The following is a 17,947-nucleotide window of genomic DNA, read 5'->3' as shown; positions in this document are numbered from 1 at the left end:
GGTACACAGATGAGACCTGCACCATAAGAAAGGCTGAATGGGTAGAATAGACAACTTCAAACTGTCTTATTGGAGGGAACTCTTTGGAGTTCCATGGACCACAAAGAGAATGAATAGGTTGGTACTGCAGCAAATAGAACCTGATTATCCTTGGATGGTCTCATACCAAAACAAAAACTGACCTCCTTTAGATGCATTATGAGAAGATATGATTCACTGGAAAAGACATCAATGCTGGGGAAGATCAAAGGCATGAGGAGGAGAGGGCAGCAAAGGTTGAGATGGTTCAACAGTGTCACAGAAGTGATGGATTCCAACCTGGAAAGCTTGCGAGAACAGGACACAATAAATTGGCGCGCTTTAGTTCATGGCATCATGGAGAGTCAGAATCAACTAAATGAATACACACACACACACACACACACACACACACACACACACACACAGAGAGAGAGAGAGAGAGAGAGAGAGAGAGAGAGAGAGAGAGAATGTTTTTCTATTCACTTTCCCACATTTTAAAAGTTGTAGCTATATGCTGCATTTTTTGTAATATCATAATATCATGCATGTACATTTCTTTAGATTGGTGTTTCAATCTTTTCTTATTAATTGGAATCTAATTCCTTAATTCATCTACCAGCCATTTACCTGTTTACATGTCCCACACACACCCCTTTCATTTTCATGACCATTAGAATTATGTCTATAACTGCAGTCTTGTTTCATGCTCCATTTATTTGTTTTCCCATCTCTCCTAGTTATTTCCAACATTCATCTCTCAATTGCATCCTGATCAATCTTCAGTTTTTGAATAAGTTTTTGCTTTTAAAATCCATGTCTCACTGCCATAAGCCAAAACTGGTAATACATATTGCTTATAAACTTTCCTTTCTGAGCAAATGATAAGTGTACTTTAGAAAACACTAATTAATTTACAATAAGCACTCCAGGACAATGATATTGTTCTTGAATACTCAGTATAAGATGTGGCAATCATTACACTCAATAGGAGTTACCCCTTTATTATAAGAGTGAAGTCACTTGAAGAATCACTTGTACAACGCACAGTATTAGAAAATTTTAAAAGAAATTCTGTTGTGAGACATGATACAGAAGTAGGTAATACAAAGTTGATATGAATAGAAGGGCATACAATATTACGTGCAACCAAAGCTGCTTATTATGAGAAAGATCACTGTATCATGCTTTTATATAAGTTTAGAACACTCTTCAGCACCAATAACTAGGTTGATACTGTTAGCCTGGTCATGACAAGACAGCTGGTTGGCCCATCCTACAGCAAGATAAAATTAAGCATACTACCATGTATGTGAGGCAATGCAAGCAGAAGTGAATATATGTAGTAGATAATATGTATTAATGATACTGATCTCATCCAATACACTACATAAGGAATATTGTTATATTTGCAACTTGCAAATGCAGGCAAGAGGCATGCTGGACTATGTGAGAGCTGTCATTACATCTGCAGTTCTCAGAAAAAATTATCCACCACAGCCTGAACCAACGTGAACTTCATTTGCTTACAGTTTCATACCGCCATTCATCGGATCAAGAAGTTATATCATACATGCATGTAGGAGAGTGATGCAGTGTTTTTCTTTTTGCTGAGAAACACTTCACCTGAAATTTAAATGATAGTCAGAGAGCAGAGGATAGTACATTGATCTTCAATTTTTGAATGTGTATACGCTGAATGTATCAAGTGCCAAGTGTTATTGGTGTGGTTTTCAGTCTCAAGACGGTTTTATGCAGCCCTTCAGGCTAGTCTACCATGTGCAAGTTTCTTCATCTCCAAATAAATAATACAACCTACACCCAGTTGAACGTCTGTACTGTATTCAAACCTTGGTCTCCCATCATTTTTTTTTGCCTCCCGCACTTCGCTCTAACACTAAACTGACAATTCGTTGATGCCTCAGAATGTGTCCTGTTAACCCAGCCCTTCTGTTAGTCAAGTTGTGCCATAAATTTCCTTTCTTGCAAATTTAATTGAGTACTTCCCCATATTTTACCTGATCTATCAATCTAACCTTTAACATACTTCTTTAGCATCACTTTTCAAAAAATTCTATTCTCTTCTTGTCTGAACTGCTTATCATCCTTGTTTCTGTACTCCAGAACATCTGAAAAAACCTCATAACATTTAAATTTATATATGATGTTAACAAATTCCTCTTTTTCAGAAATGCTTTCCTTGCTATAGCCAGTCTGCACTGTATGTCCTTCCTACGTCAGCCATCATCAGCTACTTTGCTGCCCAAATAGCAAACTTATCTACCACTTTTAGTGTCTCATTTCCTAATGTCATTCCCTCAGTATTGCCTGACTTACTGCAAATACATTCTATTACCCTAGTTTTACTTCTATTGATTTGCATCTTATAATCTCTTTTCAAGACATTTTCCATTCCATTCGCCTGCTCATCCAAGTCCTTAGACATCTGTGACAGACTTACACCATCAGCTAACAACAAAGTTTTTATTTCTTCTTCCCGAACTCTAGTCCCTTTTCCAAATTTCTCCTTTGACTCCTTCACAGCCTGCTTAGTGTATAGACAGAATGACTCCAAAGTAGACTGCAACCCTAGCTCTCTCCGTTTTCAACTACTGCTTGCCTTTCATGTTCTTTGACTCTTAGAAGTGCAGTCTGGTTTCTGTACAAGCTGTATATAACTTTTTGTTCCCTGAATTTTATCCTTGTTATTTTCAGAGTTTCCTCAAGTACATCCCAGTCAACATTGTGAAACGTTTTGTCTAAATCTACAAATGCTATAAATGTATGTTTGACTTTCTTTTTCTAAGATAAATCACATAGTCTGTGTTCTTGTGTTCCTGAATTTCTCCTGCACCCAAAATGATCTTCCCTGCTGTTGGCTTCCACAAGCTTTTCCATATTTCTGTAAATAATTTGTGTCAGTATATTGCATCATGGTTTATTAAGCTCATCTTAACATGGTGATATTCACACCTGTCAGCATCTGACTTCTTTGGAAAGGAAACTACTACACTCTTCCTAAAGCCTGAGAGTATTTTTTCTGTCTCGTATCTTGCACAACAGGTCAAATGGTTTTGTCATAGCTGGCTCTCCCAAGAATCTCAATAATTCTGAGGGAATACTGTCTAATCCAGAGGCCTTGTTTAAACTTAGACCTTTCAGTGCTCTGTCAAATTATTACAGCTCCTGTCTTGTCTTCAACTATGTGGTATGTCCGGAAAGTAAGTACTATTTTGAAAAAAAAACTCAAAACATTTTTTCAAACCAAAATTTATTTTTATAAGAAAGAGTATCTAACTATTTTTCCACATAGTTGCCACCATTCTTCAAACAATTATCAATGCAAGAAACCAACTTTTCTATGCCCTCTTCACAGAAAGACGCTGCCAGTGAAGACAGCCACTTCTGAACACCATTTTTTGCATTGTTTTCTGCTTGTTGAGTTTCTTGCCCGAGGTGAAACCATCAATGCAGTAACTTTGGTGCATGGCGTGTAGTGCTCAGTCAGGGCATTGTGGTGCTTCATGACAAGTGCAAATCCCCATTCTGCTGGTGTCACTCAAAAGCTTATTTAACAATTCCAATTAGTTGGGGCAGACTGATTTCCCAACATAAGGCCCCAACATTGCGCTAATAATCTCTGGTTATTTCAATTTACCTGGATCCCATCTCATTAACTTCCAACCATTTCACAATTTCTTAAACTTTGATATACAATTCATAACTAACAAATCAAATAATGGAAAATCCAGGATGGAAAATTATGAGAAAGAAAGTTGCTACTCATCATATAGTGGAGGTGCTGGGCCGCAGATAGGCACAACAAAAAGACTGTCACAAATGAAGCGTGGTTTCAGTTGCCCCAGTCTGCAGTCGAGTGTGTGTGTGTGTGTGTGTGTGTGTGTGTGTGTGTGTCTATTGTTGATGAAGCCCACTGGCTGAAAGCTTTAATTGTGAGAGTCTTTTCGTTCTACCTATCTGCGATTCAGCATCTCTATTATATGGTGAGTAGCAACTTTCCTTCTCAATATTCATAACTAACAAATTGGCATCAGAGTCCACAGTTGCCCCTAGAAATGACTTTCAGCTTAAAATCTGGTTTTGTAATTGCTGCCTTACCGTTCTCCTGTTCATGTTCTCCCACTGGTTTCACTTCTTGTCTTTCTCCTACAGCCAAATCCCAGTCACCCAATGCAATTAAGCCCAATGCAACTAAGTTTTCCACTCTGTTAATTATCTGAATAATTCCCTTTACTGCATCATACATTCTTTCAGTTTTTTCATCATTTATGGAGCTGGTTGGCAAATAAACTTGTACTATTGTGGTGGATGTTGGCTTCATGTTCCTTGGCTGCAATAATGCATTCACTTTACTCTTCATAACAGCTTAGCCATATTTCTATTTTCTCATTCATTATTACATCTTCTCCTGTATTACCCTTATTTGATTTTTAATTTATCACCCTTTACTCAGCTGATTAGAAGTCCTGGTTTTCTCACACTGAACTTCACTAATTCTCACTACATCTAACTTCAACCAAATCATTTCTCTTTTTAAATCCTCTACCTTCTTACCAAATTACGGGATCTAACATTCGCCACTCCATCCTGTAGAATGTCAGTATTGGCTTTGGTTGGTTGATTCATGGGAGGGAGCCAAAAACCAAGGTTATCAGTTCCATTGGCTTAGGGAAGGATGGGGAAAGAAGTCGGCCATGCCCTTTCAAAGGAACCATCTTGGCATTTGTCTGAAGCAATTTAGGAAAATCATGCAAAAACCTAAATCATGATGGGTGGATGCGGGTTTGAACTGTCGTCCTCCTGAATGTGAGTCCAGTGTGTTAACTACATCACCATCTCACTTGGGAGTTTTGGTTTACCTTGTGGCTTTGTTCAAATGAGTAGTTCCTGCTTGGAGATCCCAATAGGGGACCATTTTATCTCCAGAATATTTTACCCGCGAGGATACCATCAACATTTAACATACAGAAGAGTTGCACACCCTCTGGAGAAATGATGACCATAGTTTCCCCTTCCTTTCAGCTGTTCACAGTAATAAGCTCAGCAAGACCATGTTGGCTAATGTTACAAGACCAGATCAGTCAGTCATCCAGACTGTTGCCCCTGCAGCTAATAAAAAGGCTGCTGCTCCCTCTTCAGGAACCACATGTTTGTCTCATCACAGATACCCCTCCATTGTGGTTGCACCTGTAGCATGGTTATCTGTATTGTCAGGCCACTCAAGACCTAATGTGACAAGGCCAATGATTCATGGAGGTGTCAAGTGCTATAAAGTTAAAATCATATGTTATGAGCAAGTAAAGTAAAACACTGGTAAGACAATTGACTCACATTCAGGAGGCAGTAAGTTCAGACTCCCCTCTGGCCATACAGATTTACATTTTTTGTGGTTTCTCTAAATAATTTATGGCATAAATATAATAGAGGGAAACAATCCACATGGGAAAAATTTATCAAAAAACAAAGATGATGTGACTTACCAAACGAAAGCGCTGGCAGGTCGAAAGACACACAAACATACACACAATTCAAGCTTTCGCAGCAAACTGTTGCCTCATCCCTCTCCTTCCCTCTTTCCTGATGAGGCAACAGTTTGTTGCGAAAGCTTGAATTTTGGGTGTATGTTTGTGTTTGTTTGTGTGTCTTTCGACCTGCCAGCGCTTTCATTTGGTAAGTCACATCATCTTTGTTTTTTGATTAATTTATGGCATATTATGAAATGGACACATCTGCATTCCATCCCCATCCTTCCCAAAACCAAATTGCCTGTAATGACTTTATTTCATCAACAAGGTGTTGAAGCTTCTTTTGTTTCCTTTACATATATTATGATACCCAAGGTTACTAAATAAGAAGGTTGGGCAGTAAGCGCTCTGCTCTGCCATTGGCTGGCCTAGTGAGGTCAGCGTGGAAGCAAGCGCTCACAAGCAGATGACACGGCATGTGCGTTTACGTCAAGTTTTTGGCGGAAGATTTTGTTTATACCAGAAATGAGATGTCTCAACTGCTTTTCTGCTGCTAAAATATTACAGTTAAAACTGATGAGTTATATTCTTTCGCAGCTTATGCCTCACACATCGGTAAAATGTCAGACCACAACCACACTGCCACACACTTGAAATTCGAAACCTCGGCGCAAATAAATCAGAAACTATTCATTTAATCGCACTGAAATGAATTTACTTAAGAGCTCAAAGTTGCACACACTTGTTTGTAAGAACAGCATTCCTTCTTTCTAAAGCCGCTATAGTATTCATCAAAGTAACTTTATCTGTGTCAAAAAAAAAAAAAAAAAAAAAAAAAAAACTGTCATCTGTACATGTGCTCTTATTATGATGTTTCTTATTTGGTGACAGCTTTTCCAGAGTTTCCAGAGATTTCTTATGTAGTCCTCATTTCTTATACCATTTGGTTCTGTCTTCTGTTGCGGGTGACACATTAACAGTCGCACTACTGCACGGCAAATTGCGTGAAGGAACTGCATCTGGCTTGAGCATTCTTTTTCGGGGCAAATTAAGCAATTCAGACTGTAAATCCCTTAAGTAATCTGTTTCTGTGAAATGGCGAGAACATATTCGTGCATGCGCCACATTTACACTGTCTTTCCTACAACATTTCGACAACCATAGTTTTTGTAATGTTTCATTACGCGGGAAACTGTGATACATTACGTCAGTTCCCTTTGTGCTCCGGTTGTAAGAAAAACAGCCTGTAAAAGCACAGCCTGGCATTGTAAATATTAATTTTCTCACTCACTTGTAGAATTTCACAGGACGAACCATAAACTATAGAGCTGGCGAACACAATGTTGATCCCGCTGTTCACTATCGCTAACTATTTCAGTTCCGAATCAAATATCAATTACAGCAAAAACCGTTAACACTCCCGAATTCCAACTGTTTCCGCTGTTGACTGAGTACCTCAGAAGAAAGAACTCAATCAAAATACTCCTTCAAACACAAAACAACACAAGAAAAACAATCACACACAATTCGAACTGTGTACTGTTTGGCACAGCTGCTTCCACCGTGACGTCATGCGCACAACTGAGAAAACACGTTGCTTTCTGCGCATAGCTTTCTGCGCCCCCCTGATGATACCCAGGCACTTTCAGTGTCAATTCAAAACACACACACACACACACACACACACACACACACACACACACACACACACACACACAGAGAGAGAGAGAGAGAGAGAGAGAGAGAGAGAGTACACAGATAATCAGTTATCTTCAACTATCCGAATCTCCCTACACTCCGCAGAGGATGACATGGCCTCACGAAACGTAGAAGTGTATATGAACTCCTTTTAGCCTGGAAGGCTACTGTCTACTTTGGTTATAGTATTTTTGGTAATGCTAAGATTGGACAACTTGGGTTCTGCATGTTCAGTCATTGGTAATTGTCTTTTACAGGTTGACTTAATGTTCTTTCACTGACCTTTCTGGAGGTATCATATTTTTTTACTGAAATACATGGAAAGCATTTCACGATGACAAATGTATTTTCTCTAACTGCTCTTCCCAATGCATGTGACCAACAGCTCTGACAACTGACATCATTGTTTACCAAATTCTGAGGGGTCACACTGATCATGATGACAAAAAACTCACTACAAATGATCTAAGAATTAGTAAGCACCTGACTGAGTCTCACTGGAAAGTATTTTGGACAGTAAATAAGACAACTACTGAGGAGTTTAAGTATAAATATGTCCAAGAAGTAGATTGGAGATCTGTGTTTGATGAAGGCAATGCAAATTCCAAGTTCCAAGTATAATTTGTTCACTAGTGAAGTGGGATAAATAACTGAAAGTACTTTTCCAAAATTAATTTCCAGGGCTACAAGTAAAGAAGCCACTATTAAGCCACAAATAACCATTGGTGTAAATACTTCCTGCAAATGAAGGCAAGTATTATGTATCAGATCAAAAATTCCAACCCAGCCCAGCTAAATCAGTACAAAAATATTGCAAAATATTAAGTACAGTTATTAAGAAATCTTAAATTTTACATTCCAGCTCCAAAAGACTAACTCTAGTAACAAAGCCAAAATTGTTTGGGGTAATAAGCAATGAGACTGTTGTTGCCCTTTCAGGTAGGACCCAAGGCAGTTTTATAAACACTGAAAACAACAATACACAGTATATAATAAAAATACGGAGGCAGAAATCTTTAATGAGCATTTTTCAATTTTTGCTGAGAAAATAGGGTAAAATAAAAGGTCACTAAAATACTGAAAAAAAAAAATATTTCTCTGATCCATTAGAACAGATAAGTACAATTCTCACAACAGTGTATTACAAGTTTGTTTGTTTTGGCATTTACAAAACAAATATAACAGTGTATGAAATAAGAAAGACAAAAACAAAATATCAATATATGTACACAATTAGTCAAGTACCCAGTTAAAAGTGTTCTGTAATCAGTTAACGAAAATTCTTGTTCATGTCTCCCTGAATTAAGCTCTCTCCCTCACTGATTGAAATTTGCAATCATGAAGCTCGTTTACAAAGGCAATGCTGCAGATGTTTCAAATTATTATCCTGCCTCCCTTCTGACAGCAATGTCTAAAGTACTTGAAAAAGTAACATATGGCAGGAATGTGAAGCATCTTGACAGCTTCACATTATGAGTAAAAACTAATTTGTATTTCGAAATGAAATCATATTTTCAATCACAAATGACACATAGGAACACCTAGACAAAAGACATTGCTGGTTTGTGTATCCTGTCGTCTTTCGAAACCTTTCAACTGTGTCAATCACATGATACCTCTGGAGAAAGCAGGAGACAACTGAGTGACTGGCTATAATCTTCTCTACAGGACAGCCAGCCAAACATACTTATAAATGTAAACAACAAATGGGTAGAAGGAGTAGAGAGCGACTGGGAAAGGTATGATATAGGGTCTCAAAAGGATCTGTCCTCAGTCCCCAACTATTTCTCATATATACTAATGACCTACCTTTGTACTACAACAAGGCAATGTTTGCTGACAATATGGGCAATGTGACTAAAACTAAATATCCACCTCTCTGTAGATTAATGCCAGCCAGTTGCAAGCAGATACTCAAAACTGAATCACAGTTAATGCAAAAGCAATAAACCCCATAAAAATTATTTCCATTTCCATCCTGACCACTAACACTCACAGTAGATTGTTATTGCACACAAAGGTTGGCAGATACCGAGAGCATACTGCTCAAAATTCTTAAATGTTCAGATGGATAGCGGGCTTAGCTGGGAACATAATATCCTCCAAATCTCAAAAAGACTGTGCTGGTAACCTTAAAGCCTGACTATTTTAGTTATTTGTGGACTCCTTTCTTGGTCAATTCTACAGCATACAAAAGTATTTACCCAAGATAAAAACATCGTCTGAATTGGGCGTGAAGTGCCTCTAAGAACATCTTGCCATAGTATATTTTGGACAATTGTTTATACCGATGTCCACCTCACAAAGCATGTATTCAATTATGACAGTCATAACTGACAATCCTCCTCACTACGAAGGACCCAATACATACCACAGTCATAACACAAGAAGGAAATTCCACATGAAGAATTTGTTTGTACTTCAGACAGGTGCGAAATACTGTTTCAACACAAATTTTAACTTGCTTCCAAATGATTTTAAGTCCCTATGAGGTCATAAATTATAAAAAATATGTTAAAACAATTTTTTCCAACTGCAATGTACATCCACGTACAAGCCCTACCACAGCGACCCCTATCCAGAAATCTAGCAGGATCTCCAGACCCTATTTTGGCAAGTTACAGTGTTCCCACAGAGAAGGTCCCTGCTCTTGTGAATGAACACCTTCAGCCTATTACTCAAACCTACCCAACTATATACAAGAATCAGCCATTTCCTTCACTGACTCTCCATAGTTTCTGTTTCTTTACCATGCAGTGCTCTTCTCGTCACTGCTGGTGCCAGCCCCTCTACACTAACATACTAACATCCCCAGTGCCCATGGCCTTGAGCTTTTGAATACTATCTTTCCCGACACCTGACTGACTCCAAACTTACAACCTCCTTCCTGGTCACTATGATCAACTATCAGGAAAAAGAAAACTGGCGTTCTACGGATCGGAGTGTGGAATGTCAGATCCCTTAATCGGGCAGGTAGGTTAGAAAATTTAAAAAGGGAAATGGATAGGTTGAAGTTAGATATAGTGGGAATTAGTGAAGTTCGGTGGCAGGAGGAACAAGACTTCTGGTCAGGTGACTACAGGGTTATAAACACAAAATCAAATAGGGGTAATGCAGGAGTAGGTTTAATAATGAATAGGAAAATAGGAATGCGGGTAAGCTACTACAAACAGCATAGTGAACGCATTATTGTGGCCAAGATAGATACGAAGCCCATGCCTACTACAGTAGTACAAGTTTATATGCCAACTAGCTCTGCAGATGACGAAGAAATTGAAGAAATGTATGATAAAATAAAAGAAATTATTCAGATTGTGAAGGGAGACGAAAATTTAATAGTCATGGGTGACTGGAATTCGAGTGTAGGAAATGGGAGAGAAGGAAACATAGTAGGTGAATATGGATTGGGGGACAGAAATGAAAGAGGAAGCCGCCTGGTCGAATTTTGCACAGAGCACAACATAATCATAACTAACACTTGGTTTAAGAATCATGAAAGAAGGTTGTATACATGGAAGAACCCTGGAGATACTAAAAGGTATCAGATAGATTATATAATGGTAAGACAGAGATTTAGGAACCAGGTTTTAAATTGTAAGACATTTCCAGGGGCAGATGTGGACTCTGACCACAATCTATTGGTTATGACCTGTAGATTAAAACTGAAGAAACTGCAAAAAGGTGGGAATTTAAGGAGATGGGACCTGGATAAACTAAAAGAACCAGAGGTTGTACAGAGATTCAGGGAGAGCATAAGGGAGCAATTGACAGGGATGGGGGAAATAAATACAGTAGAAGAAGAATGGGTAGCTTTGAGGGATGAAGTAGTGAAGGCAGCAGAGGATCAAGTAGGTAAAAAGACGAGGGCTAGTAGAAATCCTTGGGTAACAGAAGAAATATTGAATTTACTTGATGAAAGGAGAAAATTTAAAAATGCAGTAAGTGAAACAGGCAAAAAGGAATACAAACGTCTCAAAAATGAGATCGACAGGAAGTGCAAAATGGCTAAGCAGGGATGGCTAGAGGACAAATGTAAGGATGTAGAGGCCTATCTCACTAGGGGTAAGATAGATACCGCCTATAGGAAAATTAAAGAGACCTTTGGAGATAAGAGAACGACTTGTATGAATATCAAGAGCTCAGATGGAAACCCAGTTCTAAGCAAAGAAGGGAAAGCAGAAAGGTGGAAGGAGTATATAGAGGGTCTATACAAGGGCGATGTACTTGAGGACAATATTATGGAAATGGAAGAGGATGTAGATGAAGATGAAATGGGAGATATGATACTGCGTGAAGAGTTTGACAGAGCACTGAAAGACCTGAGTAGAAACAAGGCCCCCGGAGTAGACAATATTCCATTGGAACTACTGACGGCCGTGGGAGAGCCAGTCCTGACAAAACTCTACCATCTGGTGAGCAAGATGTATGAAACAGGCGAAATACCCTCAGATTTCAAGAAGAATATAATAATTCCAATCCCAAAGAAAGCAGGTGTTGACAGATGTGAAAATTACCGAACTATCAGCTTAATAAGTCACAGCTGCAAAATACTAACACGAATTCTTTACAGACGAATGGAAAAACTAGTAGAAGCCAGCCTCGGGGAAGATCAGTTTGGTTTCCGTAGAAACACTGGAACATGTGAGGCAATACTGACCTTACGACTTATCTTAGAAGAAAGATTAAGGAAAGGCAAACCTACGTTTCTAGCATTTGTAGACTTAGAGAAAGCTTTTGACAATGTTGACTGGAATACTCTCTTTAAAATTCTAAAGGTGGCAGGGGTAAAATACAGGGAGCGAAAGGCTATTTACAATTTGTACAGAAACCAGATGGCAGTTATAAGAGTCGAGGGACATGAAAGGGAAGCAGTGGTGGGGAAGGGAGTAAGACAGGGTTGTAGCCTCTCCCCGATGTTGTTCAATCTGTATATTGAGCAAGCAGTAAAGGAAACAAAAGAAAAATTCGGAGTAGATATTAAAATTCATGGAGAAGAAATAAAAACTTTGAGGTTCGCCGATGACATTGTAATTCTGTCAGAGACAGCAGAGGACTTGGAAGAGCAGTTGAATGGAATGGACAGAGTCTTGAAAGGAGGATATAAGATGAACATCAACAAAAGCAAAACAAGGATAATGGAATGTAGTCTAATTAAGTCGGGTGATGCTGAGGGAATTAGATTAGGAAATGAGGCACTTAAAGTAGTAAAGGAGTTTTGCTATTTGGGGAGCAAAATAACTGATGATGGTCGAAGTAGAGAGGATATAAAATGTAGGCTGACAATGGCAAGGAAAGCGTTTCTGAAGAAGAGAAATTTGTTAACATCCAGTATTGATTTAAGTGTCAGGAAGTCATTTCTGAAAGTATTCGTATGGAGTGTAGCCATGTATGGAAGTGAAACATGGACGATAAATAGTTTGGACAAGAAGAGAATAGAAGCTTTCGAAATGTGGTGCTACAGAAGAATGCTGAAGATTAGATGGGTAGATCACATAACTAATGAGGAAGTATTGAATAGGATTGGGGAGAAGAGAAGTTTGTGGCACAACTTGACCAGAAAAAGGGATCGGTTGGTAGGACATGTTCTGAGGCATCAAGGGATCACCAATTTAGTATTGGAGGGCAGCGTGGAGGGTAAAAATCGTAGAGGGAGACCAAGAGATGAATACACTAAGCAGATTCAGAAGGATGTAGGTTGCAGTAGGTATTGGGAGATGAAAAAGCTTGCACAGGATAGAGTAGCATGGAGAGCTGCATCAAACCAGTCTCAGGACTGAAGACGACAACAACAACAACATCCTCACCTACAATTACTTCTCCTTTGAAGATATCACCTACAAACAAATCTGTGGTACAGCAATGGGCACCTGCATGGCACCAGCATATGTTAACCTATTTATAGATCATCTAGAAGTATCTTTCATAAATATCCAGAATCTCAAACATTTCACTTGAAAATTGGAAATTTGTGGTAAGTCCTATGGGACCAAAGTGCTGAGGTCATTGGTTCCTAAGTTTACACACTACTTACTTCAACTTATGCTAAAGACAACATGCCCGAGGGAGGACTCAAACCTTCGATGGGGGCAGCCGCATGAACCGTGACAAGATGTCTCAGACGGCATGGCTACCCCATGGACATTTCACTTGGTTCAGTTTCATTGCAGACCTCGTCATGATCTGGACTGACAGTGAGAACACCCTATCCATGTTCCTTCAGAACCTCAAATCATTCTCACCCCTTTGTCATCTAGATCAATGTCGCCCTCCACCTCAAGGTCTACAACATCAGAAACTCCATCCAAAATCAAACTTACCAACCACCAACAATATCTCTACTTCAAAGGCTGCCACCCATTCCACACCAAAAAGTCTCTGCCATAAAGCCTAGTTACTCACAGCTGTTGCATCTGTAATTATGAGGAGTCCCTTTCCAACTATGCCAACAGCCTCACTGAGGCCTTCACAGACTGAAATTACCTTTCCAGTCTTGTCCAGAACCAGATCTCCCATGCCTTGCCTCCCCAGTCACCTACTATGGTGTATAGGGCTGTCTTCTGCATAGTTTCACCATGACACTTCCCTCTATCTTTAGTGGCCCAGGTTTCGCTCCTGACACACCTACAAGATTGTTAGCAAATAGATGAGGCAAGATACTGTGTAAGTGATACCAGCAGCTGCTACAGCATCTGGGAGTGCCAGCTTCACCACTACATGACATGTGAGTCACAGCATGCAGTGCTGTTATAAGCAGGTAGTATTTTACATCCACATGGTTACATGCTCACATGGTACCATGCTGCATCCTTCTGTACATGGGTACATAGGTCTGCACTCGATGCAGAGGAGGCTAGACATGTCCTGGACTCTGAATGATCAATAACCGCTTCAAGTCCTTGCAATGAACTGCGCCTGCCTTGGCTGCTGCAACTCCCACTGCCCACTGAATTGTTGTGCCATCTTCAGTGTGTGTCATATCTGCCACTGCACTTTCAATAGCCACTCATGAGGCATCACTTCATCACAGTAGCCACTGGCTGCCTATGAGCTCCTTGTCTCATAGGATCATTCTGAACTTTTTTCCCTGCTCCTCAAAATACTGTTCAAGATAGACAGTTTGTTATCAAGTTGTGAAGATATTCTCCCTCAGAAGTGTACTTTGCTTAGTTACTGTAATAAACTGTTCTGTTGTAAAAGTGTGTTTTGTCACACCTCAGTAGGGGATAGAACACCCATCAGCCCCATAGCCGATACCTGTGCCACCACAAAGGACACTCCTCTCATAAGAAGGTAAAGTTGTATGGCATGGCACATGACCTACTCTTGAAGTGCACCACAGCACAAATGTCCCCATTTGACACAGAGATAATAATCAACAATATTGCAAGCACTCATTTCATGAGACACTACACTGAGGTTTGTAATTTAATCCAGAACATTGGCACAAAGAGTGGTGATCATGGACTTTATGCACCCACACTCTTGTCCCCTCTGGCATAAAGGCAAAGAGAAAATTACCAACAGTGCATGGTGTATTAGGACAGTCATCCATCGAAGTACCAGCCATTCCCAATGCCATATCCTTCTCCAAACATACTCCACCTCTGCTCTCATATCCTTGAAATAGATCTAGATGCAAGACCTATCTCATACATCCTCTCTCTATCACTTATTCCAGTCGTGCCACAGACATCTAATATAGGCAAAGCCACCGGTGAAAGCAGCAGTGAGATTTAAAAACTTCACTGCAACCACCTGGACCTGACTACTAACAAACTGTCTGTCTGTACGAATGGACACTGCCTAACTGTAGTCAAGGGACATATTGATTACCCAGTTGCTGAGCATTTTGCCCAACATGGTGTGTTTCACAGTAATGACTGCATCACAGCCTGTGCTATATGAATTCTTCCCACCAACACCAGTTTTTCAGAATTACACATGTGGAAACTCTCCCTATAACATAGCTTTTGTTACTGTAACCCTCCCCCGCGGAATCCACTTTTGATAGTCCTCGTGCTCCAACTGCGTATTCCCTTCTCTGCTCCCATTCCAGTACTACACACATCTCCTGTCCTGCCAGTACTTAGTTCTTTCCCCTTCTCTACTTCACTCCTCCCCTCATCTCCCTACATACAAAGAGCACAGCCTGATGCTGCATGTAGCAGCCCAGTCCTGTCCCCACATTGTCCCTGCATACTCCCAAAGCAGCACTGGCATCTTGCCCCAGGCATACCCTGCTATACCTCCACCTACCCACCCCACACCTCTTTAGTACTGCCACTACCCACCCCAGATAAATTGCTGCTCACTTCAGATGCAGTTGCAGTTGGGCCTTACTGCCCGGAAATGACAGTGGCCATGTATGTTAATTGTGCTTGTGTGAATGCGTGTGTTTTCCACTTCTTATGAAGGACACAGCTTGAAAAAATTTCTGTGTGTGTGTGGAAAATGGAAATTTGTGGTAAGGACTATGGGGCCAAACTACTGAGGTTGTCAGTTCCTAGGTTTACACACTAATTAAACTAACTTATGCTAAGGGCAACACACACACACTTATGCCCGAGGGAGGACTCGAACCTGCGATGGGGGGAGTCGTATGAACCGTGACAAGATGCCTCAGACTGCACAGCTAACGTGTGTGTGTGTGTGTGCGTGTGTGTGTGTGTGTGTGTGTGGGTGCGCGCGCGCACACGCGTGCGTCTCAATACGTCCTCTGTGTGATGAGTAGCTTTTTTAAAATCATATATGAGTTTGTTCTCTAACTTTTTAAGTCAAGTTTGTGATGAAGCCTCTGTTGACAAATAATTTAAATGTATTTATTTATGCATTTATTTTACCTGGCAAGATTAGGGCCTTCAGGCCCTCTCTTACACCTAAGCAGGCATACTCAGATTGAACGAATTTCAGTTTCTACAGAACATTAAGGACATATAACGTGTTATACAGTACTAATGTTAAAGAAAAAAAAGAGATTATAACAGTAGTAAATGATAATTATAACAATCAAAAAAATAATTATAACAATCAAGAATAATAATAATAGTAATGACATATTTTTCTTTTATGAATGTCAGTCCTATTGCTAGTTGGGAATTTTCTAGTTATGTTCTTGCAGCTTGTGAGTTATCCTCATCGAGCAGAGACATAAGACGGTAGAATGGGGGTGAAAGAGATAAAGAAGAGGTAGTAAGGTTAGAGGAAGAGAAATAGAATGGTAAAATTCGAAGCTATGATGGAGAGGAGAAAGAAAGAGATGAGAGGGGAGGGGCACAACAATGGAGGCTATACCATCCCTAATATGTAAAATATGAGAGGGGCACATATGAGAGGGGCACAACAATGGTGGCTATACCATCCCTAATGTGTAAGTTTTGAATTCCGTCTTGAATGTTGAGTGGTTCTGGATAAGATGCAGATCACAGGGGAGCGCGTTCCATAGTCGTATGGCTGAGATGGAGAATGACATGGAGAAAGATTTTGTGTTATGTAAAGGTACAGCCAAGATTCTAGATGTATCCGATCTGGTATTGCGGTTGTGGGATGATGATAGGTGTTTAATGTGAGAAGATAAGTATTGGGGGCACCAGTGGCTAAGAAATCGATGAAGTAAGCACATCGTGTGGAGATCGCGTGCCTTATGTGAGCGTACCCAACCTAGCTGGGAGTATGACAGACTGATATGATCATACAACTGTATATTGCATACGTATCTAACGCAAGCATTCATCACTAGCTCGAGACATCTCGAATTTTCACTATTTGTGCCGTGTTGAACTGCATCACAGTAGTAAAAATTAGGCAAGACTAGTGTTTGGACTAATTTTTGTTTAACATGGGTTAGAAATATTTTTCTAAATTTATTAATTGCATGTAGGGAGGAGAGTGATTTCCGGCAAGCTGTGACTGTTTGTTCTTCCCAGTTTAGGTGTTCATCCAAGATTATTCCAAGGTCTTTTACTGTTTTTTGGTATGGTAGTTGGGTACCATTGAGGAGTATTTGAGGGACTGTTTCGCGAAAGTACTGGCTGATTAACTTTGGATGAGATATAAGTATGACCTGGGATTTCTTGGGGTTTGGTTTCATACCTAGGTTCTGTGCCCATCAAGAAACAGAGCAAAGATCTGCGTTCATACTCGCTACTGCGTTAGTAATGTTCTTGGGGCTTGCACTTATGTACAGTTGGATGTCGTTGGCATATAGATGGTAGTTGCAGGAGTGAATCACTGAAGAAGTATCATTAATGTACAGTGAGAAGAGTAATGAACCAAGGACGGAGCCTTGGGGAACTCCAGAGTGCACGTTTTTCCATGATGACTTTTCCGACCCACAAATGACTTGTTGACTTCTGTTTTTGAGGTAGCTGTCGAACCAGTGTATTGTGCTGTTTGAGAAATTGAGCTGTTTCTTTTTAATTAGTAATATATCAAAGTCAACTGTATCAAAAGCCTTGCTAAAGTCAAGCAGTGTTAGGATGGTAGCTTCACGTCTGTCCATAGCATGTTTAATGTCATCAGTTACTTTGATTAATGCAGTTGCTGTACTAAGGTGCTTTCAGGTAATCCGTCAGCTGTTCATGGTCGATGTATTCTAGGGCTTTAGATATTGCAGGTAGTATGCTGATTGGCCTGTAGTCACCTGGCGACTTAGGGTTGTCAGTCTTGGGTATAGGTTGAATTAAACTTTGCTTCCACTCAGTAGGATATGTACTACTGACAAGAGACAGGTTGAAGATGTCTGTGAT

The 17,947-nt window shown here is 39.9% G+C and overlaps 1 protein-coding gene across 5 annotated transcripts in view; it reads right to left on the bottom strand.

Annotated features, from left to right (window-relative positions):
- The window catches only part of LOC126471512 (ribosome-releasing factor 2, mitochondrial), a 239,993-nt gene that overhangs the window by 29,314 nt on the left and 192,732 nt on the right, over positions 1-17,947 (bottom strand). The window lies entirely within an intron of this gene.

Source organism: Schistocerca serialis, chromosome 1, assembly GCF_023864345.2.
Source record: "Schistocerca serialis cubense isolate TAMUIC-IGC-003099 chromosome 1, iqSchSeri2.2, whole genome shotgun sequence".
Taxonomy (NCBI): domain Eukaryota; kingdom Metazoa; phylum Arthropoda; class Insecta; order Orthoptera; family Acrididae; genus Schistocerca; species Schistocerca serialis.
The sequence above is the reverse complement of the archived record's forward strand: the minus strand, read 5'-3'. Positions and strand labels throughout refer to the sequence as shown.